The sequence below is a fragment of the Odocoileus virginianus genome, chromosome 5, assembly GCF_023699985.2.
Source record: "Odocoileus virginianus isolate 20LAN1187 ecotype Illinois chromosome 5, Ovbor_1.2, whole genome shotgun sequence".
NCBI classification, from domain to species: domain Eukaryota; kingdom Metazoa; phylum Chordata; class Mammalia; order Artiodactyla; family Cervidae; genus Odocoileus; species Odocoileus virginianus.
The window spans coordinates 68,829,968-68,848,063 of NC_069678.1; the positions used below are offsets into that span (position 1 = coordinate 68,829,968).

Genomic DNA, 18,096 nt, shown 5'->3' on the forward strand with positions numbered 1-18,096 from the left:
CAAGACATAAATCCCCATGTGAAATGTTTAATAACAATAAAATGTTCAAATTATAGCTCAATACAACAACTCAAGAGATGGCGCAAGTTTGCATATGAATGTCAAATGCCAGGCAATAATTTTTATAGGAGTTCAGAAAGGTGGGGGAGATCACTTTGGTGGACTGAGGGTCAAAAGGCCTGGATAGGTGCTTGTTCATGCACTTATACAGCACATTTATTCATTCATCAAATGTTTCCTAGCCCAGTCTATGGATTCTGGGGAGGCCAAGATGAACAATACAAAGCCCACGGCCTCAAGGTGCTCACAGACTGATAGGAGACTCCAGCAGAGGGACAGTGTAAATATAATGCTAAACTAACATACTGTGGAGAGGAGGGAGCGGGTTCAGTGAGCCAGTACACACAGAAGGTGTGCCATAAACTGGCATTGTAACACACACCTCTGATACCATCTGAGCACATTCTGAGTGCATCTCCACCACTCAACACTTGCTAAGTCTCTAACGTGAGTGTGTGTGTTAGTCACTCAGTCATGTCCTACCTCTTTGCAACCCCATGGACAGTAGCCTGCCAGGCTCCTCTGTCCATGGAATTCTCCAGAATACTGGAGTGGGTAAGCCTTTCCCTTCTCCAGGGGATCTTCCCAACCCAGGGATCGAACCCAGTTTCCTGCATTTCAGGTGGACTCTTTACCATCAGAGTCACCAGGGAAGCCCACTAAGTCTCTAAAAAGCCCACCTTTTCCCCTCTTCATCTTACTTGCTCTTTCCTTAAACCTGCCAACAGCCTTTAAGAGCACTGCACCCTCTACTAGTCAAACCCTTGGAGAGTGAGGGGATGACGCACGAGACTGGACAGAGGTGGTTTGCAGCTGTGAGGGAGGCTCATGCCATTCTAGAGCTCCGTGGAGCTTCCACAGAGCCTTTCCTGCAGAGTCCTTCCTCACTGCAGTCACTGATCACCCTGGCAACCATGCACCCATAGATTCTTTGGTGACAATGCCAGTGATAGTGAGGAGTGTTCTCTTAAACCACCACTGAAGAGGGAGAAAAATACATGCTCTCGAAAAGGCAGCCTGTGGCTCTCAGGCCCCTCTCTCCCTAGGATAAGGGCCGAGCCAGAAGGGACACTTTCATTTCGGAAACCAGAGATGAGCTTTGTGACCAAAGGCCCTGGGGAAGCAGCAGTGAGGCAGGGGGAAGAGCAGCATCTGTGGGGCCAGGAATTCTCAGGGTCAAATCCTGGCCATGTGACCTCAGTACAGGGGAGCTCAGACACATTAGTTCACCCCCTCTCTTTGGGGCTCAGTTTCCCTCTTTGGACAAATGGACATAATTCCTACCTCCCAGACTTACAGTGGCAACTAAAGGAAAGTGGGGATAGGCATTTGATGAACATAGTTGAGTGTAAAACAGAGGCTCAGAGATTAGCAGATGCAAACTAATATAGAGAGAATGGATAAACAACAAGCTCCTACCATATAGCACAGGGAACTATATTCAGTATCCTGTGATAAAGCATAATGGAAAAGAATATGAAAAAGGATATGAATCACTTGGCTGCACAGTAGAAATTGACACAACTTTGTAAATCAACTATGCTTCAATAAAATCAACTTAAAAAAAAACCACCCAGAGGCCCAGATACTGTTTCTAAGATCACTGAGCTAGTTAGCAGCAAAAGCTGAATGAAAACTTCCCTTGTCTTTTGACTCCCAATTTGGCAATCTCTCCCTCACCCCCCCACCCCCCCTGAAGGGTTGAGAATGCAGTATTCCAAGGAATATTTGATACTTGGTATTAAGTAGTGACCCTACCAAAGGATTCTCCAGGTTATGGAGTGATAATCCTTCCAATCCTACCAAGCTGGGCTGTGGTTTTATAAGGCAGGGTCAGCAAATATGTAGTAGATATCGGCACTAGCTAGTCTACTCATGGCCTCCGTCAGGAATCAACTGACTTTTCTTTTTCACTGATCTCTGATAAAGACTCCTTTTATCTGATAAAGAATCCTTTCATCTCCTGCCAATCAACTGGGACTGTCATTCACTCAGAAAACATTAGGAGCTGTTAGTCACTCAGTTGTGTCTGACTTTTTGTGACCCCATGGACTCTAGCCTACCAAACTCTGTTCATGGGATTCTTCGGGCAAGAATACTGGAGTGGGTAGCCATTCCCTTCTCCAGGGGATCTTCCTCACTCAGGGATCGAACCTGGGTCTCCTGCATCCCAGGCAGATGCCTTACTGTCTGAGCCACCAGGGGAGACCACTCAACATTAACTGAGTGCCTAAAATGTGTTCCGTCTGTACTGAGGAATATGTTAGACACTGACTCATGAATCTACCATTCTAGATGCAACCCTCTGGCCCTCTCGGGTTTCTAATGCTGCTGTGCTCCAAGCTTGGAATCCGAGTAGGACCACAGAAAGGGTTAAGATTTGGGGAAGCCAGGATCTGAATTTGGCCCTGTCACCACAGTGGATGCCTTCAATTTTGTCTCCCTGGTACTCCTTCCCTTTTGGGGTCACAGGATCTTGCTGTAGGGGGACTTCCTCTCCTTCAGTCCATGGCACCTGGCTACAGGATTGGGTCTGTGTCAGGCTTGGCCAATCATGGTATCCCTTTATCCTTGTCCAGAGGTTAGATAAGCATATCTCCCTCTCTGGGACAGGGAGAAGTGTTCTGTATTTCTTTGTGTAATATGGTAGGATTCATATGTTTCAAAGGGGGAGGGACTCTCTCTGTCTTGAGAGGATACAAGTGTAGAGCTTTTGTTAACCACATCCCCATCCTGCACTCCCCATACAGGTGAGAAGTTCTCTGCAGGGGAGAGGATGCAGGAAAGGCAAGAGATGGAGGAAAGCGAAGGAGGGAGGGAGAAGGGGGTGAAGGGAAGACGGAGGGAGGGAGGAAGGGAGAGAGAGGGAGAGAAACAGAGAGGGAGGGAGAGAGATCACAGACATGATGACATCATTGGAATCAATGAAGACTCTGGACTGGCTTCACCCTGGATTGCCAAGTGACACCAGCCAATAAATTCCCTGTGCTTTAAACTAGTGATTTTGACCTCCTCTCAGACAGAGGTGAGTGGGGCAGAGGGTAGCATGAGAGTAAGGAATGACCACATTTCTGTAGACAGCTAGGAGGAAAAACAGCAAGGCTTCTGAAACAATTCTGTCTTTGCTTGTAATTATAGTTACATTGTTCTGGCTTCGTACCCCAATTGTCTTTCTACCAATAAGTGTTTAACAGGGGACTGAATGTGTATCTTGTCTCATGTTTCCCTTTGAGTGTAGATCTGATGTGAGGGTGTTCAGGGTGGTCTTGCCTCCCGTGTGGTTGATATGTCCCCCCCCAGGGCCTGGGATCTGTTGCTCCCCATTTTTCCTTCAGCCACTAACTGTAATATTCATACTTTCATCTTCATAGGGTGCCTTGTGCTCTGCAAAGTCCTTTCATCTGCATTATCTCATTAGATTCTCGGAGCATCTGTGAAGAAGGCAGGGCTGGGATGACTATTCCTGCCTGTCAGATTGAAAAAGAGGCTCAGGCCCTGGGATCTTGGCACTAAAAGAGAAAGACATGGGCAGGGCTTATGCAGTGATCTCATGGGGAATGAATGAGACAGAGGTGGAAGGGTCCCTGGATTTGGAGTCACACAAGTCCCAGGCTTGCATCCTGCCTTCTTTACTTTCTAGTGACCTGACTTAAGGCAGATCACTCAGTCCCTCCCAGTCTTGTTTTCCCCTTCTATCAGGAACAGTGATGGCGTTTTCCTTTCAGAATTCCTGTGACTATCACAGGAGGTGATGTAGAATAAAGGTGAGCTGTAAGGTGCTGCTCACCTGTTCAGGGCTGGTTTTTCGGTGTGGTGGATAGTGGTGTGCCAGGTCCAGCTGGATAGGCTCATGAGAGCTAAACCATGGCTGTATGTATCCCCCTCCCAACTCCACACTCAGTGACATTGTGTTGGTAACTTGACAGCCATGGTGAGGATATTTTCATTGAGGAAATTGGCAAATGTCACAATTTTACCCTCCCTGCCAAGTCAGTTGTGAACTGGCACACCAATGGCAGTGAGGACAGAGGGGAAGAGAAGAAAAGGATACTAATATGTAGTTTCACCCTTGGAGCATCTTCTTCAGTCCATATGCAGATGCCGTCCCTGTCTGACAGATGAGGTCATTAAAACCTAAAAAGGGTTGATCGCTTGTTCAAGAACACACTATAAATGAGAGAACAGGAATTCAAGTCAGATTTCACATTCTCTCCGATAACCATGCAGCATCCCAAAGCTTCTCCCAGTAGAGCTTGCTCTTTCCTTGATCTCTAACCCAGCAATAGTGAGATGTTAAGTCAGTTTCTAGGGCCACTTAACATGTAAGATCCCTGTTTGGACTTCAATATCCTAGTTTGGACTTCAATATCCTAGTTTCTAAATAAAACTGGCTTGGAGAAAGATGGGAATGAGTTCAGGGCATTGAACTGGATACCAGGGAAAAGCTGACTATCTGTGAGATCCACAGTTCTGGGTCTCAGTTGGATAAATGTTTCAGGATCTCAAAAATTAGGCAAGATCATTAGGTTGGGCCACCTGAAGCCTGAGGTATGGCAAGGGAGAAAGTCAAGTGCACCTGAGCCCAAGTGCCACTCTGCTACTTCACCTAGTGGGGGGTTAAACTGCCTCATCTGTCAGCGGGGGACAGCATCCCAATATACCTGTTTCATCTTATTGGGTTTCTATGGTATCAATGGGCTTCCCTGCTGGCTCAGTGGTAAAGAACCCACCTGCCAATGCAGGAGACATAAGAGACGTAGGTTTGATCCTGGGTTGGGAAGATGCCCTGGAGGACCCCTTCGAAACCCACTCCAGTACTCCTGCCTGAAGAATCCTATGGACAGAGGGACCTGGTGGGCTACAGTCCATAGGGTAGCAAAGAGTCAGATATGACTGAAGTGACTTGGCACATATGGTATCAATGGTGGAAGGATTCTGAAGGCCTCTGGAATCTGTTGCACTTCACAGATGTAAGAGAATGATCATGTGTCTTAGCTGAGAACCTTTCCTCCTGTTGCTAAGAGAAAGGACTGCCTGTTTTCCTTTCCTGCCATCTCTGGCTCTTCCCCGCCCCCCAGCCCTTTTTTTCCCCTTCTATTTTTATACCTTGAGTGTTCATATGATGATGTCCTGAATGCTTCAAACTAGATGGGGATGGCAGACAGGAAAAAATAAATAAAAAGACCTAAACAAAGTGAAAGTCTGTTTGTTGCTTAAGAAGATGACAGATGACTACAGAGGCTAGAGTTAGCTACAGGCTTTTCCCCAGATGCTGGGGTGAAATCTCCTGGGATCCAACATGTTACCCTGGACAGAACAGTTTCCAGAGAAAGATGATCAACCCTCTTTTCTTCCAGATGGAGACAGGGGTACAACAGGAGCATTTGGGAAGGTCCTGGGGTATTTAAAGGGGGACTACAGTAAGGATGAAATTAATGGTTATTTAGTAGCTTAGGTACCTTTACCATCTCACTTAATCCTTGCAATAATTTTATGAGAATATATATTATTATATACACTTGCCAGTTAAGGAAAGGATCCTCAGAAAGTGGTGGGAGAAGTCCACACTAAGGCTCCTGGGGTTCCTGGCAAGTGGCCTCTCACCCTCTAGACCTACTGGAAGAGGCGGGGGGCTCACTGTAGTTGTGCAGGCCAGAGAATGGAAAGGGACTTCTATTCAGCGCTGCACAGGAGCCTCTGATTATTTCCCCTCCCCCCCCCCCCCCCAAGCTCCCTCCAGTTGTTCTCTACACAGGAGCTGGAGTGAGCTTCTACAAACACAAATCATGCTATTTTCTATCCCTTAAAAATTACAGTTGTACTATCTCCAAAAAAATTGCCTACTGACATCCTCCTATAAGACCAGCCTCTCTCTTTAACCTCTGTATCTTATACCATTAGTCACCAGCCTTGATACATTTCAGCCACAGTTGGTTTCCCTCTGCTCCTCAAATCATTCAACTCATTCCTGCCTCAGGGCCTTTGCACTTGCTGTTCCCTCTGCCTTTAATGCTTTCTGGTCTCAGGCCAATGGTCATTTTCTGAGAGTCCTTTTCCGATCCCCAGACTGATGTCCTACCCCAGCTTTTTCTTACCACACATCACTATCTTTTTAAATTGGTGTCATAGCAGTTATTACTGTCAGGTTTTACCAATTTACTTGTTTATCATCTCTGTCCTCATACTAGAGTAAATTCAAGACCTAAGGATTACTTCTCTATCTTTTTGAAAGTCTTACCCCACTCCATAGATGAGACTGGCACAGTTAGCGTACAAATAAATTCTTAGTGAATGAGTGGATTGTTATTGATGTATTATTATCCCAGGAAGAGCAGACTTGCTGTGAGCAGGGAAAAGTCCTACCATTTGCTATCATTTAACCTGTGTAGAGATTGATGTTTATCTCATTTGGTTCTCACAATAATTCTATGAGACAGATAATCTGGTCCCCATTTTGCAGATGAAGAGATGAAGCCTCCATCGTTTATTCGGCAATTTGCTTAAGATCTCAACAGGGGCAACTGGAACCCTTGTCTCCCTGTTCTTGTGCCCACACACTGGATCCTGGGGGAGGGCAGAACTGCCTCTCTGAGGATTCTGCTCGTGCAAGACAGTACATGTCTGCTGCCACAAAACCTGATGTGTGTGAAGACTCTGCTGAGGATGAGGCTGTGTAAAAGCACGTGCAGGCCGAGAGTCTAGCGACAGCTCCCGGAGGACTTCCTCTAATAAACCGTCATTACTTGGCCTGAAGTCCAGATTTCTCTGGGGAATAGACAGTCCCAAAATGTGAAGGCTGCGGAGTGGCTGCAAGTTTTGGCCTCGCTGTGTTTAGAGCTGGGAGGGAACTTATGAGTGGGTACTGAGGTCCTTCTTCCCTCCAGCGGTGCTCACGTCCTGTCCCGGTCGGCCTCGCCACTAATGCGGGCGCCTGCATTCTGCGCTAGGTGGCGAAATGCTGTGGGGCTCCCCTATTCGGGGGAATGCGGTAGTGATGTATAAGGTATGAAAGATGTGGCCTGCAGAGAGCCAGCACTATCTCTACTGCTGCCGCTACTGCTGCCGGCAGAGCTGCTGGGAGTGAGCATCCCCCGTCAGGGATACCCAGCTCCGCGGCATCTCCTGCGCCCCAAACGGACCTGCCACCCCCAGGAAACAAAAGCAGAGCCCCCTCGCCCTCTCCTGCTGCAGCCGGAGGATGAGTCGAGAGGGCTGAGCGAAGAGTGTGGTCCTCGGCGGCCGGCGGGGAAGGTAGGAGAAGGTGTTGCGCTCGCTCACTCAGGCGTGGGAGGCTCGGGGTGGGCGGGCAGGGGCAGGGGCAGCAGAGGGGACCAGTCTGTCCCCGGGGTGCTGCCCGGCCCGGCGAGGTGGTCATCTGGAACGCAGTGCCCGCACCGCCTGCCCGCCCAGCGCAGGGCGGGTGCTGAGCTCCCGCAACCGCGAGGGAGCCCCCTGGGTGGAATCAGAAACGGCTGGGGGAAAAGTCCAAAGCCGAAGCCTCACAGGCAGCGGTCCAGGGCACTCGGTGACGCGCGGCTGGCTGTGAGGCAGGCGGCGTTGGCTGCAGCGTGCGCAAAGTTTTGGGTGGCGCGCAAAGGCGCGGGCGAGGGCCCTGCGCAGCGCAAGTTGCGGCCGCAGCCAGAGGGCGAACCCCGGGGTGGGGGTGACGGTGCTCCAAACGGACTCCCCGACATTGAGACTGGCGGCTTTTGCTCCCCCAGGCCTGCCGAGGCTGGGTTTGCCCTCAGCCATTTAACCCTTTCTGACCTGGGAGAAACAACTTCATCTTCTTCGGAGGCGGCTGCACTCAGGCTGGCTGGGTGGCGTCGAAGCTCCCAGCTTAGTCCTTTTGAGGTTTTGCGAGTTTCCCAGCACGCGTTCTAGGTTTCTGTTCTTTTCTGGCCACCTCCGTGTTCAAAAACCAGGCAAGCTGGCTGGGGCAGGGTATCTTTCCCCGTTATCTGTAATTTTACCCCCTGTACCACCCAGACGCATGTCTTCTCTTTTCCCACTCAGCTTGGCTCTTTGATGCTGTCTTGAAAAATGAGATGATTAATCAATTAGGTTAGTGGCCAATTAGGCATAACCTTGTAGAAAAATAATTATGCCCAGCTTTCTGGGCTTTTACTGTTGATGAGGTGGGAATCCAGCCCAGGTGGAGGGGCTGTTCTAAAAAGATAGGGCTGATCAGGGAATTTCTGGAAATTTAAGATTAAAAAGATTCAAACGTGTGGTAGTGGCGGAGGTTGTGCGGGTGCTGTAGGGGTGTGTGAGAGAGAGAAAGAGAGAGAGAATCAATTTTTGCAGAGGAAATTAACCCTTGTCAGCTCGGTCTAGAAGGACTTAGTAGGCAGCATGTTCCAAACAGCTCAGTAAAGGTGTGTCCCCTGCTTGCCTTCCCCACCCCCCTCAACGCTGAGGGGCTCTCGCCTGTAAATCGCCTCACAGTCGCTTTGCTTGTTGCTTTGGGAGGCTGAGTTCCGATGAATGCATTTAGTTTCATGTCCGAGGAATCGCGTCGTTGCAGAGGGAGGTTTCTATGCTGTGCCTTCCGAGGATACACATTTCCCCGGCTTGCGTTCAGTAAAGCGGTTACTAAACGGGTGTAAAACAGAGACAATCTGTTACCGGAGCTGGGAAGTTCTTGCTGCTGAGCGAGTCTTCCTTTTGCTTTTGGGGGAAGGACTGGCGGGGTTTGGCACTGCGGTATTACAATACAGCCATATTAAAAAGGTCCTCAGAGCCTAGAGCCGTCCACCACTGCAGCCCCATCTCCCACAGACTTTACTGCTCAAATCCTTCTTGTGGGCAAGATGCAGTGGATTTCTGATGTGTACTGAGTGCATTTTAACCTCATTCTGTTTCTATTTTAATCTTCTTCTGTTTATATCTCTGGACCCTGGAAAGTAGATTTCCTGTTCAGAAGGCAAAAACCTAGAGGTGTTCCCAGGGTGGAGGCATTTTTGCAACAGGTCCTAGGTCTGGGTTTTCTGATAATGGGTCCCCCTGGCATTTAGCAAGCTGGGGACCTGATTCCTTCACCAGTGACCCTACTGGGGTGAAACAGAGGGTCCCTGAGATCCCCTGCAGTGCTGACTGTAACTGGTTCTGAATTGTATGGCTTTTTTTCCTTTCCGAGCTGATCCAGAGCAGTAGCTAAGCAGTGCAGCGAGGCAGTGGCTGTGCCACCTCACTCCCAGTAGAATGGAGGGGGACTGGTTGGGGCTTATTGGCAAATAGACATGGTGCAGCTGGAAGACTGCCTAGTGATACTGGCATCCAGGGACAACTGGGACCCATATGCCCCACCTGCCTTCATTGGAATCAAGGGCCACCATTCAGTCCGCTCTCTTTTACAAGATTTTTTTTTCCTTGTCTTTTCTTGAAGCTGGACTCAGCTAGTCACCTTACTGTGACCCTATTTGTTGGTCTGACTCTTGTGCTAGCAAAAGCCTTGCTCCTTTTCTAAAATCAAAGCTTTTTTATATAATGGGAAGGGATATAGGGTCGGGGGAGAAGGAAGGGAGAGAGAAGAGGTAAAGAAGAGGCGAGGGGGGGGGGCAGTAGTAAGAGAGAAAGAGACAGCTTAAGACTTCAAATACAGACAGTGGGAAAGAGGGGGGAGAGATGGAGAACAAGAAAGGAGGAGGGAGAGAGGAGGAGGAGGGGGAGGACAAGGACGGGGAGGGGGAGGAAGAAGAGGGAGACACAGGCAGGGGGAAACAGGAGGAGTTCCAGACTGAGAAGGGGAAAGAAGGGCCCACATGAAGCAGAGTTTTGTATTATATGAATTTTTTTAAATGCAAAGGAAAACCCCAAACTGCAAAAGACTCATTGCCATTAGACTAGCTTGGACCTCAGCGTTGACATCATCAGATAATGACTTAGGAAAGAAAGCCATTAGCTCTGTTTCTTCTTTTTTCCTTGGCTTACACTCCAGTTGTCAGTATGGAGGGTCAGAGTTCCAAAGGGAGTCGGTTTGCTTGTGCTTTCATGGCCCCAAGAGCATATTCTTGTTTAGGTCAAGCTGGGGCACTCCATTTGGACACGCTGGGTATTGGAATGACTTTGGAAGGGAGGCATCCTTTGTTTTAGATTTGTCTTCCATAGAATTGACTTTTTAAAAAATAGTGCATTCTTAATGTATTTAACCTTGGGGGAAAGAAGAATAATAAAGGATAGTGTAGTGAATGCTTTTACCTGCCACCCGGAGCTAAGAGTAATGGGAAAATCATTACAACTTGTTTTCACTCCAGCCTCCTGACTCTGGTCCAGAGTATTCTCAGCACTTCCCAACTCATACTGGAGAGGGACCTCCAGTATGGTCCCTCTCCACAGGTGTGACATCATCTTTCTAAAGGGTTAGGATTAGGGTTAGACTTGATCAGAACACACCAGAGTTTCCCTATTGCCTAAAGCATGTTATTCAAATCACTGACCATAAACTTCAAGACCTTTCATAGCCTGGCCTTCTTGCTCCCTCTCAATCGGCCTCACACATACATAGATACATTCTCATACACACACATCTACACACACATACATACCACTACACGCATGCATACTAATAAACAAGCTTACACTCACACATACAGCATTACCACAGACGCTTTCTCTCTCCTACACACACACATACACACATAGACACTACACTTCTATTTCACATGTGTACCCTACACAGTTTTCATACCTTTGCAGGTGCAGACTTCTTTTCTTGTCTGTAAAATACCTCCCACTTTTTTACCTGGAGTCCACTCATCTTTCAGGATCCATCTCAAAAGTGGCATCCAGTCAGAGATCCTTTTCCCTCAGGAAGCCATGTTCCCTCAACACTCTTAACACACTTCCTTGGAAGTACAATCCATGTGTTCTCTCTCAGTAGATTGTAAGTTCCTTCCAAGTGAGGGTAACTTATCCACCTCTTCAATCTCAAGGTGTATATAACAGTAGTGGGTGCAAAGCTATGTGAGCAAAGGTCAATGGATACATTCATCTCAAGAGCTTCTAGAGGATGATTAACATTCATAACATCTTTTTTCTTATTTTATCTTGCTCTCACTATTTTTATATTTTTTATTTTGATCACAAAAAAATTTTAAAAATTCAAATGGTATGTGTAAAAAGTGATAATTCTCCCCACTCCCACCTAAATACCCTCTGATTTTTAATGCACATGCTATTAAATACTTGAATTTCTTCCTGAGCTTTGTCTTACATTGTATTTTCTTAGCTAGATCACATGCGGGGAGCATGTAGTATATATCTGTATGTATATGCTGTAATTCTTAATGAATAGTTGTATATGTAGTAAGTGCCCAGCAAATATGGTATAAGTGAACACATACTAATTTGTTTTTTTTAATTACATTAAATAAATTGCTTCAGTAATACTCACAATAGCCTTGTGTGATTAGTGTTATAATCTTTATTTTACTAATAGAGAAAGCTAGGTTCCAAGAGGTAATGTAAATTGGTCAGATTAGAAAGGGAAGTGGGAGTGGGGTCCGGATTCAAACCCAGATCTTATTCATTTTATTGCCTCTGCTCTTTCCACTCCACCCCATGAGTGGACCTGTGGGCACCGAGAGGAGAAGCATCTAACTCAGGTTTGTATGCCCAATATTTGCTCAGAGCTTATGAGTCTGTGGAGCCCGTAACCCATACCTTGTCAGGTGTCATTATCCTTTTAGGGATGAGAAAGGAAGGCACATGTGAGACGTTCACAGGACTTGGCTCAGCCCCTCGATCCAGGAAGAACCCAGGACTGGGGCACAAGGCTCATTCTCTCTTCTCAGATGTGATAGTTGATCCCAGAAAGGGAGAGGGCAACTTCTGCTTTCCCTTTAGTGCATGACCCAGTGGGACAGAAGACTCTAGCGGGTAAGGCTGCTTCCTGAGAAGGGGTGTGTATTGTGGTGCTCAGCCCTAGTAGGGTCCACATTTCCTGGGACTGTTAGAAACTCCCTTTTTGAATGCTCATCTTCATGTCTGACGTTTTCTGGACCATAACTGTGGATGGAGTTACTTTCTTGAGAGTTTGGTGAGCAACCGTGGACATAGTTTGTGATTCAGTAGTTATGCTACAACACCTAATGGGATGGTTTGAAATTTTGGTTTTGGGATATTTTGTCAGTGAGGCATCCACCGGTGCTGGAGGCCTCCAGAACTTGGCATAGGTAGCAGCTGCCGTCTGAGTGGGCTACAGCTCCTGTTAATTGGTGCATCACTGACTCTATGGACATGAGTTTGAACAAGCTCTGGGAGCTGGCTTGGTACAGGGAAGCCTGGCGTGCTGCAGTCCATGAGATCTCAGAGTCAAACACGACTGAGCGAATGGCATTATAATCCTCAACTAGAACAATGCCCGGTACAATAAATATCAATAAAATATTTGCTGAAATGTTAATGAATAAAGAAGAAACCGTGGATCAGAGATGTTGAGTAACTTGTCCTAGCTCACCTAGCTAATGTATTTCAGAACTTGGATCTGAACTCAAGTCTTTTTGATTCTAGAGACTGTACCCCCCATCCCACCCCCTGCCTTTTTAAATCACACTATTTCTTTTGGACTGAAAATCCTCACCAGGTAACAGAACTTGAACCTGTAGATCCTTTTCTCCAACTGCTTTTTTTAAAGAGAGGCAAAAATTTCCTATGGGCAATGTGCTGCTCCACACACTTAAGATGGATTAACTTGTTTTATCTTTTTTGTTTGTTTAGTTCTTCTGTGTATTCTTGTCACCTCTTCTGAATATCTTCTGCTTCTGTTAGGTCCATACCATTTCTGTCCTTTATTGAGCCCATCTTTACATGAAATGTTCCCTTGGTATCTCTAATTTTCTTGAAGACATCTCTAGACTTTCCCATTCTATTGTTTTCCTCTATTTCTTTGTGTTGGTCGCTGAGCAAGGCTTTCTTATCTCTGCTTGCTATTCTTTGGAACTCTGCATTCAAATGGGTATATCTTTCCTTTTCTCCTTTGCCTTTTGCTTCTGTGCACAGCTATTTGGAAGGCCTCCTCATACAGCCTTTTTGCATTTCTTTTCCTGGGTGATGGTCTTGATCCCTGCCTCCTGTACAATGTCATAAGCCTCCATCCATAGTTCTTCAGGCACTCTGTCTATCAGATCTAATCCCTTGAATCTATTTGTCACTTCCACTATATAATCGTAAGGGATTTGATTTAGGTCATACTTGAATGGTCTGGTAGTTTTCCCTACTTTCTTTAAGTTAAGTCTGAATTTGGCAATAAGGAGCTCATGGTCTGTGCCACAGTCAGCTCCTGGTCTTGTTTTTGCTGACTGTATAGAACTTCTCCATCTTTGGCTGCAAAGAATATTATCAATCTGATTTCAGTATTGACCATTTGGTAATATCCATTGTAGAGTCTTCTCTTGTGTTGTTGGAAGAGGGTGTTTGCTATGATTGGTATGTTCTCTTGGCAAAACTCTATCAGCCTTTGTGAGGTACAGCTAAGTGGTAGAAATAGAATTTGGGCACATGTAGTCTGTGTTCTTTGCTACTCAAGTATGTGAGATTCTGGGACCTATTTAAGATGCTGGAGTTGCTTAGCAGTAGAATCATTGCCATCACCATTGTTATTATCATCACCGTCTTTGTCATCATTGTCATTGTTGCCTTCATAGCATTATCTTTACTGTGTACCTATCTTGTGCTTATGGGCACTTTTCATGTGTTATCCCATTAATTCTCAAAACAACACCATATTTCTACAGAAAGAAACTGAGGCACGATAAGGTTAAATGGATGCTGAGACTCATTGCCAATAAGTATGGAGATGGGGTTGGGACCCCACGTGTCTGGTCTCTTCTGTTTTCATTCTCCGATCTCTTTTTTTTTTTTCCACTGACTGATCCTTGTTGCTGCTGTTAAGATCCAGTAAAGCTTAAAATAGTGAAATTTTTCTGGTTTGTTTTTTCATTGTTAGGCCAATGTTCAGAGGATCCCTGTCTAAAAAGACACAGGCTTTAAGTTCAAGGACTTGAGTTTTTTTCTCCTGTTTCACTGTCAGGTATAAGAAGGGTTACCTGATGAGTTCTCTTTCAATTCCCTGGAAATGGAGTAATAATATATCTGCCATGCTTCTTAATATGGTGATGGGAATAGGAAAGTTGGCATCCTTGTGATTTTAATTTCCACTTAGAGAACAAGAAGTATCTTGTGAAAGAGCAAGGGGAGTACCTCTCAGTTTGAAAATTACTACCTTGGGCAGCTCTGTGACCCTGGTTGCCCTGAGCAAGAAAGTGACCATCAATTGGGCTCTTTGTTGGTGACAGTGCAAGAATCTGGTACCATTAGTACATACACTTGTGGCATCAACAGCCATATTGTGGATGACAGGGGGCCCCGAAACATCAGACAACCTTTCAATTTATCAGCAAAGCACTTGTAGTTCTGTCTCAAAGGGGGCAGAATTAAATAAGAATGAATACTAAGTAAAGAATTCATTTGTATTCATAGGCTTTTAATAAATAGGAATCTTTTTTTAAAAAAAAATTAGCTCTGAGCCCTAGGTCTTGAGACATCTTGTTTAATTAGCATGCAAAGTATGACTTCTTCTTACTTCAAAATGACCATTTTTTTGGTAGCTTGAGCTTAGATCTTTAGTGACATATTTTTTTTTTCTGCAAGCAATTATTTATAGCCAAGTTGGAAACTGACAGGAAGGAGGGATTAAGATGAAAATGTTACCCAACTGAAGTTTACATCTGACTGAAACACATGGTGTCACTGTGGACAGAGTCCTTAGAACTCAAAATATTTGTCAATTGTAGCACTTGGAGCAACCAAGCTGTTTTCATTTGTTAATGTTAACTCTAAAAGTCACATTTTTGTGCATGCATTATGGTGGCCATTTCCACTTCTTCTCTGTTTGGTTTTATTTGGTGGTCATGGAACTGCATCCATTAGCTTATTCTTTATCTTCTGTTTCAGATGAGCTCGATGTCCCCATGTTTATTTGTACTACCATACTTCTACATCTCTAGTTCTTCCTGCCTGGAACACCCTCCTTTTTCAGATATCCTCCAAACCCAACAGAGTCTTGACGTCAAGTTCAGGTATCATGCCCCGCATGTAGGCTTCTTGGCTAACATCACTCAGCATTGACCAGCACTGACGTGGGGTGTCTTTTATCACTTTATTCATCTTCCAAATCATATAAATAAAACAAATCCATTGTAAGAAATGCCAAAGTATAGAAAAAGCTTTAGAAACTGGTAAAAAATCACTTGAAATTCTAGTTATTTGTCTTGCCTCTAATTTGGTGACCATCCTTTTATTTGTCTCTTTAAACACAAATGCTAGCATATGTAGATAGACAGAAGTTTATTTGCTCTGCCTTATTATGCAAACTGTTTACTTTTTATCCTGGACATCTTTTTTAAAAAATATAGTTATTTATTTACTCTCCTTTGCCCTTCAAACTAATCTAACAACGAGGCTGCCTTCCATATCTTCCTCTTAAGTTCCTGTAACATTTACAATATATGTTCATATAGACACATATACAAATATAGGGATTTGTATCGTGGGTGTAAAACATGAGATCATATATACATTCCTTGGCATGTTGCTTTTATCACTTTAAACACTATGGAAAACTGTTCCCTTCCAGCCCCCACCCCCCAACCCCATCCCCAGACAGCAGGCATTGATATAAGTCACTGTTTTCAATGGCTGTATAAGTTTCAGTGGTATGAACATGCCACTGATTTTTCAACCATTTCTCTCCTGATAGGCATTTACTTTTGTGTCACTGATTTTTACAAACAATGATGAAATAAGCATCCTTGTGCTTTTTTCAGTATCTGTTGATGTTTTAAGTTTTATGATTCCCCAATCTAATACTAAAGAGTCAAAGGATATATGCTTTTTAAAGTTTTAGTAGGTGATACTATATATCTTTCCAAAGAAAGTATAATAATTCTCATTTCCACTAACCGCATATGAAGTAACATTTCCCTATGTCTTTGTCAACATCACATAGTATCAACCTCTTTTACTTTTGCTAACCTGAGAAGTAACAAATGATCTCGTTGTTATTTACTTTGTATTTTCTTGATGTCTACCAAGGAAGAGCATCATTTCACATTTATTGGCCATTTGGATTTGCTTCTTGATGGACAGACGATTCATTGTCTTTGCTCCTTTTTCTTGGGATGGTTCATCTTTTTCTTATCATTGTATAAGAGTTTCTTTTAGATCATAGACAGTAATCTTCTTTTTTTCATCTACATTGTATCTGATTTTCCATCCATAGAGGTTTGAGCTAGTGTTACAGTAATCTCTTTGTTTGTCTATGTTAAATCTCGACCAGGAATTACTAGACAGAAATGATGTGTCTGATTCATCTCTAAAACATTACATACAGGGTGAGGCCTGGAAAAACGTAGGTTCAGAGTGAATGGTTTTAACCCTGATTATAAGTGTGGTCTCCAAATGTATTTCATTTAACGTTGAATTGTATGAAATTATATATATGGCACCACATAGACTGAGATGTTTCAAATAAGTGTAGTTTCAAGATAACCAATGTTTAGAAAATATTTATAAATGAATTACATACTTTCTTGGTTTGTAAAATAGATTATGACTAAGAAATAGCATTTTGAACATTAACTATTGTGTCAAGCTATATATTTGGTATTCTTAAGGGCTATTTAGAGATGCAAGACTATTTGCCCTTTTGTATGGGTGGCCCTAGACATATCGATGTATGGACTTAAAATTCTAATATCTATTTCGTATACTTTCCCTCACTGTCAGATTTTGTCTTCATGTCTTGGTATTGTCAGTTTATCTGCCTCTAAAAGCATTTTTTCCCCTTTCTATCCATCCTTTTGCTGGCTCTGGGCTACTGTATCAGGAGCCATGCTCACTGGAAATCCAGATGTGATAAGGGTCCATAAACACCGACCAAGTCTTGGCCAGGGTACCATCCCTATAAATAAAGTCTCCAGTGACAATATAAGTTAGGCTGTTTGAGGGTGGTTTTTTGTTTTTATCTTTGTTTACAACTGTTTTCTGGAAAAGTGAGGTTGCTGGATAAGTGAAGTGTTGGCATGACATCTCAGAGAATTAGAATATCGATCCAGCAGCAGGTAGCCAAAACACCAAATCAAGCGCTTGAATGTGTCTTTAAAATGGTAGAATTAGATGTCCCAGTGGTTTAAAAGTCTGAGTGCAGAGGGCAGCTCCCAGTGGGGAAGTCATGCAGGATCCAAGCTTTTGTAGCTGCTCCATCCCCACGACATTGCTGTTATTATTATCATCCACGATGGGGCAGCACCACCTCTTCATTCAAACTAGATGGCTGGGAGGACCTCCCCATTTCTTTTAAGAGCATGGCAAGAAGTTGGACCCATAATTTCTTTTTACATTCTCCTTGGCTAGGATTGAGTCAGTTGGCCACTTCTAACAGAAGAAAGACTTAAGAGTACCATCTTTATTCTGGGTGGCCAGAACTGGGTGCTGTGATAGAGGATGTGGAGAATGGATGTTGGTCTCTGCCACACCCATTCCCATCTTTCCCTGTGTTCCCTCAACTTTCTCATAGGGTTGCCAGCCCTTGAGTGCAATTATCACCTGTTTTGTTCACCACCTCCCCTTGTTGTGTGAACTAGTTACTCAACAAAGACAGCTTTACTTGCCATCTTTGTCTCCTCGTTTTAGGGAGGGGAAAATTGAGCTTGCTAATAAGAGGTTCAAGGACTAGAAAGCTTTAGGCTTCCTGGTTGATACTTCTTTCATTTAGTTCCTGTTCGATCTAGTCCTTTATGACTCCACGCAGGGTTAGTTATATTCCTCTTTCTTATTCATCCCTCATTTTCAGCTCTAAGAGGTTCAGCTGTGGAGACCACATGCTTTGGAAGCAGGTGTGTTGGGCAATTCTGTGAGTGTCAAGGGGGAAATCAGCCCCCTGCAAATGATACAAGTGAGCTGAGAGCTTGAGATTATGACCTCTTTGCAAAACAGGTTTCCTGGTAATCAACAGATTGCATCTCATTGCTGAAG

The 18,096-nt window shown here is 44.6% G+C and overlaps 1 protein-coding gene across 4 annotated transcripts in view; it reads left to right on the plus strand.

Moving 5' to 3' along the window:
* The first annotated feature begins 6,992 nt into the window (after positions 1 to 6,992).
* Positions 6,993 to 18,096, plus strand: part of DAB1 (DAB adaptor protein 1) — a 1,301,090-nt gene continuing 1,289,986 nt past the window's right edge. The window contains exon 1 of one of the 4 annotated variants that reach the window (XM_020904860.2): positions 6,993 to 7,311. The gene's annotated coding sequence lies outside the window, so the exon portion shown is untranslated. The remainder of the gene's footprint in view (positions 7,312 to 18,096) is intronic. The other 3 variants (XM_070468111.1, XM_070468106.1, XM_020904934.2) reach the window with 3 other exon arrangements.